At 42.5% G+C, this 7,037-nt stretch overlaps 1 protein-coding gene across 1 annotated transcript in view; it reads right to left on the bottom strand.

The window, feature by feature from the left end:
• The window catches only part of LOC102380686 (TPR and ankyrin repeat-containing protein 1-like), a gene marked incomplete at its 3' end in the record, with an annotated part of 58,520 nt that extends 53,016 nt beyond the window's left edge, over positions 1–5,504 (bottom strand). The window contains exon 1 of the mRNA XM_014525100.1: positions 5,465–5,504. The remainder of the gene's footprint in view (positions 1–5,464) is intronic.
• Between the last annotated feature and the right edge of the window lie 1,533 nt (positions 5,505–7,037).

Raw genomic sequence — 7,037 nt, 5'->3', positions numbered from 1 at the left:
AAAAAAAAAAAAAAAAAATGAAAGGCAGCTTTGCCCATCTAGAATACAAAAATCACAACAGAAAAACTTGTGTAGGTCTATCTGTGCCAACAACATCCCTGGGAGCTAGACTCTGCTGGGCCCAATGTTGCCACTAGAGTTCAGAAGGAACAGTCAAAACCAAGACATAAAATATAAATACATATGTGAAGAGGTAACTGAAAGTGAAATGTTTTCTAGCTTCCTGTGGATCTGATCTCTAAGGGCTCCCCATCATCTTTTGATTTTGCTTCAGAAGACTCTCAAATGTGAAATAAAATGCAGCTGGTTTGTCACTCTCTTTGGTCTCAAGCTCCTGTGACCTAGGTTGCATGCAGTGTGGCATTGGTATAGCATGGATCCCTGGTTCAATTTCATAATGAAGTTGCCAAGTTTAGTTAGACCAGGGGCGGGCAAAATATGGGTCGCGGGCCAGATCTGGCGCACAGAGGCACTTTGTCCAGCCTGCGGCAGGTTCCTTGGTCCTGCCTAGCCAAGGTGCTGCCCAGCTGTGGCACATCCTGCTGCCCCCTGAGCATGCTCCGCAGCTGGACTGCCACCGGGCTGCCCTGTGGCTCCATCACTGCCACTTCCAGGCTGCCCTGCATGGCAGTTTCTTTCTGGCACTGCCACTGCTGCTCAGCCTGGAGCTGCTGCAAGGTGCACAGGGTCAGGGCTGCATGCACTGGTACCTGCCACTTCCACAGGGCTGGGGGCAGCAGCAGCCAGAAGGAGCTGCCCTAGCTGTGCTGCATGCCCTGGGGTGGCAGGACGCACCACGGCTGGGTGGTGTGGAGCAGGCACAGGCTATGCCGGGGCTGTGCGCTGTTGGCAGTGGCAGAGGAGTTACTGCAGGGCATGCAGGCTCTGGGCTGTTGTGGAGCGGAGGCAGGGGCAGGACCTGGCTGGCTCAGAGGGGCCCATGTGGGGGCTTCCATGCACACCCCACATATCCTCAAACCCTCCTACCACAAACTCCACAACTACACCTTTACCCACACAATCACACACCCCACAAACACCCCCCCACACCTATACCCGTATGCCTCTGAGGGGAACCCCTCCCACTGCTACACACACACACACACACACACACACACCCCCCCCCCTCCCCCCCCCCCCCCCAGCCACAAACCCTCTCCCCACCCATCCATGCCCACGCATACCCCTACACCCTTCCCCACACCCTCCCACACACAGCCCCCCACAAACCCCATACCCACCCACCCATACCCCCCCACACCCTCCACAATATACAAAAGTAAGACTTCACTTTGAGCTTTTATGCAATCACTTCTATATATACAGCACAAACAAACAAATCAGGACAATTAAAAAAAATAAAATTAAATTAAAATATATTATTATGGATGTTTGATTTTTAATATATAATTTTTTTCCTGGTTCCAAAAGGAGTACTTTCAGGGGGAAGGAAAGGGGCTTTTGGTGGCAAAGGTCAGAGGTCATGGGCAGGACTTCTCTTCTCAAGATAGCAACCAGGGAGCAGGATCACCCTTGTGGCTCTCAACAGCTCACCAAAACTGGTGAAGTGGCCCTCCAGTCAAAATAATTGCCCACTCCTGAGTTAGACAGTGGTAGAGTGTGTTCAGCCATACAAAATACGGGTTACTAAAACTGCAGCTCTCAAACCATTTTCTGCAATTACTGGATCTGCTATGAAACTACTAGTGCCTTTATCTTGCACTGGACAGACAATAGAGAGTTGTCTTACAGAGTCCATCATCTCAGAGATTTTCACACACTGGAAGAAGAGTCTAGGTGGCTGTCACTCTCAGAAGTATTTTGATTAAATTAGAACAGTCTTTTCTGAAGGTTATCATTATCAGCTGTTTCATAACTATACATGCCATTTTTTGCTTTCAGTCTTTAGAGACCAACTCTTTGTGGGATGCTAAACAGCCGAGGCCGGCTGGTATACTCAGGCTATAATTAACACTGCTAAACTACAACCATTATTAGAGGGGGAAATACAAATCTACATAAACAGTAAACAATTACAAATGCTGTATCAGAAAAATACTACAAGGGACATTTAGACAGCATCATTTTGTACCTGTTCAAACTGGAATGTTTTTATGCCCATATAAAATATTTGTCTTAAATGTAAGCCCTCGGTTGTGCTAAGAGAAAATAGTTTTCAGAAAATGTTAAGTCCCAAGAAGAAAAGAAACAATTAGCCAGAGATGCATATAATGATGAAGTCTAACAGTTACATAGGATTTTTTATTTATAGGCCAATCACCAAATGCTTTACACAGACAAGTAAAATATTATTTCCTGTCCCTCACCACACACACCACTATAAATGAGATGCAGCTACTAAATGATTTGTGCGAGATCACACACCAAATACATTGCAAAGATGAGGGCAGACCCCATGACACTCCATGAATGAATGCAATGTTCACTGGAAACTCAACTGGGCATGGGGAGGGAAGATATTAAGAAAAGACTTTGGCAATTTTTTGCAGTTTTCTAATCTCTCTCCAAACTATGATTAGTCTGATAAAAGTGATAACCAAAGAAGTCTTGCTCTCTGCACTTTTTATTAGACCCTCGCAGCTATACCAACACTACAATTCTAAACATTTTGGGATAAGATCAATTCAGTAAGTTTAATTCCTAGCACTAATTCAAGAACATAGATATTGCTAGCATGGGTTAAACTTGTGGTAGGGGAGCTACAAATACCTCACAGGAAAGGGCAGAGTAACCCGATAATTAGTGATTACAGAATAACCTATCCATAGGGTAAAATTTTCCTTAGCAGTTATCCTGTAACAACTGGCTATTACCCTGAAGCAGGCGATTTCTTTATGACAGGGCATCTAACCACAGGTATTATCAATATCCATATAAATAAAAGATGAAATAGTCATATAGTTAACACACAGGACTGAAATTTAACTTTGATTCCAGCTCTGCCAAATATTTTCTGTGTGGCTTTAGATACGTCACTCCTTCCTCCTATATGATTCAGTTGTCACAAGAGTGCACCCAAATACAATTATGATAGGACCCATAGTTGTTATCTTGTAGTCATGAGCTCTTACTTTCCTTCAGAACCTAATGATGCATATTTTAGAACAATGAAACACACTACAAACTAGGAAATAAAAATTGTGTTAGAGCATTCTTCACTAGCAAAAACTGATTTTTCAAAATGTAAATACTAACACCTACACATGAAAAAAATTGGAATATGGCATTTAGAACAGCTTTTCTAGTCCTGAATAATTGTTTGTATTTTTAAAGATAGATGACTGTCTTTTTATGTTACATGACCAATAAGCAGAATAATGGGTTGGGTCCTTGTCTATTACTAAAGTTCATATATGATACAATAATAATACGTAATTGTCAGGATTTTTATAACAGTTGCTCTGTCTTTTCTAGGTGTTGACTTTCTATTAAAAATATTATATAACACACCTTTATAAACTTAATTTCTGTATTAGAAAATAAATGCAACTTTGTCCCATAGCCTAATACTTGTATAAAATCCCTTAGAGATCAGAGCAGGTATTTGTGTATTGTAGGAACAACTGCTCTTGTTTCTGAAAACAAGGAGTTAAATTGTCTTAATATCTCTCCTTTTCCTTGGTTTATCAAGTCAATGCAGAGAGAAACAGACAGATCTAGTGAGAAAGCCTGTGAAGCAAGGTCATTCAGCTTCTGTTTACATTCCTTCACTTATCTCTTTCCAGCTAGCTGAACAAAGCTTACGGAAACTGCAGGACAGAGGTGAAATCTACCAAGTTTCTCCTTTCTGTTTACTTCAGAAATTGGGAAGTGCTGAGAAGGCAGGAGGTGTTGTCCACAACTTTGGCATTTTTACAGGGTTTAGAAAAGCACCTCTAGCTTTCTGGGAAGGAATCTATGAAAATTTTAGGACAAAGATAGAGTTGCCATATTTCCACTATCAAAAAAGAGAATACGAGGGGGGGTGGGGGGGTAATATGATGGTGGGAGGTGGGCAGCAGGCAGCGATATGCTCATGCCCTGCCTCTGCCCCTCACTCCTAAGCCCCTGTCCCCCAGCCCTGCCGGCACCCCTCACTCCTGACCCACAGCCCTCTGCCCCTCCAGCCATGCTGCCCACACAGCTCATGCACTGCACACACTCTGTTCCTCTTACCTGGGAGTTTGCCAGGGCCCATGGGCAGAGTGCATGACCCCCAAAAGCCAATCACCTTGCCCACTGCTTCCAGCCCCAAGCTGCTGGTACCCAGGAAAGCAGAGGAAGAGCAAAAACCCAGATATTTGCTCCCATTTTAAAATCCCGCCCAGACACAAGGACAGGGGGCCAAAAAGAAGACATGTCTGGCAAAACCCGGATGTATGGTAACCCTAACAAAGAACAATTTAAGATAGCCTCACTATAGAGCTGTCCAGCTTCCCTCTTCATTAGGCAAGAATTTTGCATTTTGCTGGACTTGTCAAGATAGCTTCGCACTGTGACTTGATAACATGGGGAAAAACCATGACAGTGGCAGAGGAAGTACCCTGACCGAGGTAATACAACTAAAATGACACTGTGTAGTGGAGGGTTGCACCCTTGTCTGCTTGCAGACAGGACTCCCTATGAGAGCCTCATAGTTAGCTTTCCACTGGCCAGTTTTCCATGGGAGGATCTTGGCTATATGCCCACTTTACAGAAATGGGAGACTTCTCCCTAGCTTGCACCTTTGGCCATATGGCTGCGGGCAAGCAAAACTCAAGAGACGACCGAACACCAAGTTTCCGGGCTTGGGCCTGCACATAGGATGCCCGCCAAAAGATTTGGAAGCATCTGAAGCTCCAGGCGGGAGTGGAGGATGCTTGCCAGTAGCAGGGCCACATATGGATCTTGAACAAATCACGGATTTGGAATTAATTTGGCTGATTTGGCTTGGGGCGCAAAAAAAATCCCTTTAAAAAAACGCCCTGGTTAATTTGTTTGGTTATAGCTTTTATGCTTAGGCTAAAGTCAGAGAGACTCTATGTGAACCTTTTACTTAGATTTTTCTGCACTTAGAAGTTCCTACATTCTTTAATTTATCAGTTCAATCTATGCAGTTTAGACTGACCTGTGAAGATTGAATCAATTGAGCCTTGGGCTTTTTGACTGTCTGTACTTATCAAGTAACTTCCACAGAATTTGAGTAGATCAAATATCTTTCCCCAGCAGGAACCCCCCCCCACTCTATTATTCATACTACATCATCACTCCAATTTCTTGTGTCCTCTGGAAGTTAGTAATTAGCATTCTATTTTAATTAAAGGAGTTAAACATACCTGCTAGAAAAATAATGTCAAAGGGAAACATTTGTTTAATACAACAGTTCTTAATGCTTTCCACATCCTTACCTCATGTTACAGAAAGAATAGCACTTTAGAGCTACATCCTATATAACAAAAAAGAAAAGGTGTGTGGCTGCACTCACCTGAAATCTATTTGTGATCCCCAGATTAAGAGCTCATGTTCTAATGATTTTCTAAACATTGTTGATTGTTTCTGAGGATTGTATGTGAATTTCACAAGCTAATTTTTCCAGCAGTGCCGAGCACTGAAGATCACTCTTTATTTTGTCCCCACAATATCCCTTAAACACACCTTTGTCCCAGATGGAGTAGTGAAATACATCAGATCAGAATGATCACCTGTGAGGTTCACACCCTTTAAATAACTGATGGGAGAAATTATAGGTTCTTGGCCCTGATTCAGGAAGACACTTTAACACATGCTCCAATGATTTCTTTAATTAAGGGTCTTTTCCTGAATTGAAACCCTTGTGCAGTAGCAGGGCTGATAAAAGGGCCAGTGTGTGTCAGTATCCTGAGTGCTCATTCCTCTCATTGATATGGAAGAGTTAAAGGTTAAATGGTTTCACCACCATACTTTTGTTTACAAGAGGGGTGTAGAAATGGGTGTGTGGGACTATGTTTTTAATGTGGGGGGGGAACCAAATTAATTGGGTACTCAGCAAACTGCTGCACTGTAAATCAGAGTTCCCAACAGCTCTCCTATACTTGATCTAAACCTTCAAGAGGCTGAGAAGCGATAACTGAACAAATGATTTCAGTGTGGTCCTTTCTGGGTCTCTTAGGTCAATTAATTATTTTCATTTATGACTTGAAATGTACACCCTAATCCATTTTTAAGTCTACTGGGATGTCAGAGGTAGCGCACACCCTGGAGGATAGAAATAGCAAGCAACAGACTTAGTTTCCACCCAGAAAAAACATTGGAAAAGCCTTTTAAGTTGTAAGAGGCAAGGATTCCTTAGCATAATATCTTTTATTGGACCAACTATGTAGTTGGGATAAAATTAGGCAAGCTTTCAGATGCAAGGCATGTAGACCTTGTTGGGCAGATCTAGAAGGTTTAAATCAATAAGATCTAGAGGTGGCATGCAAAATAATTTTGACAGTGACATGTTTCAGAGCTGGAGATCCAGCTGTTGCTGCAAATTAACAAGGCTTGGGATAGCTGCCCAGCAGAAGGGGCAGCTAAAAAGCATGATGGTTGCTTAGGGCAGTGATGGGGTCTACTTGCCCAGCTAGCTTAATTGTGGAGAAGATAACATAACTATAATAAACAAGTTAAATTGATGGACCACTAAGATTTAGGGAGCAAGGATGGGTGATACCCAGTATCTAAACTGTGGGAATACACTTGGTGCATGATTAATATTCTGACTGGTTAGTAAATACACCACTGGGGAATGCACTTATATAACTAAATGGGTGCTAGCTAATGGTTGAACAAATGTCTCTGAATATGTATAGGAGATGCGTAAAATTCTGAAAGACTTTAGGTCAGTGTAGACTATCAGCTACCTTGATCATCTGACCATGAATAAAGCTAATTTGATTATAGTCAGTCTGTCTACTTGAAGCACGTTACAACAGGAGTCCTTTGGGAGCAATAACAATTTCTATTCTTCCAGTTTTGCTGGTGTGTGCATTAAGATAAGATATCCACACTGCTATATTACATAACATTTGATTTATTAG

This window comes from Alligator sinensis, unplaced genomic scaffold (genome assembly GCF_000455745.1).
Source record: "Alligator sinensis unplaced genomic scaffold, ASM45574v1 scaffold763_1, whole genome shotgun sequence".
Lineage (NCBI taxonomy): Eukaryota > Metazoa > Chordata > Crocodylia > Alligatoridae > Alligator > Alligator sinensis.
This window is presented reverse-complemented; position numbering and strand designations above follow the sequence as displayed.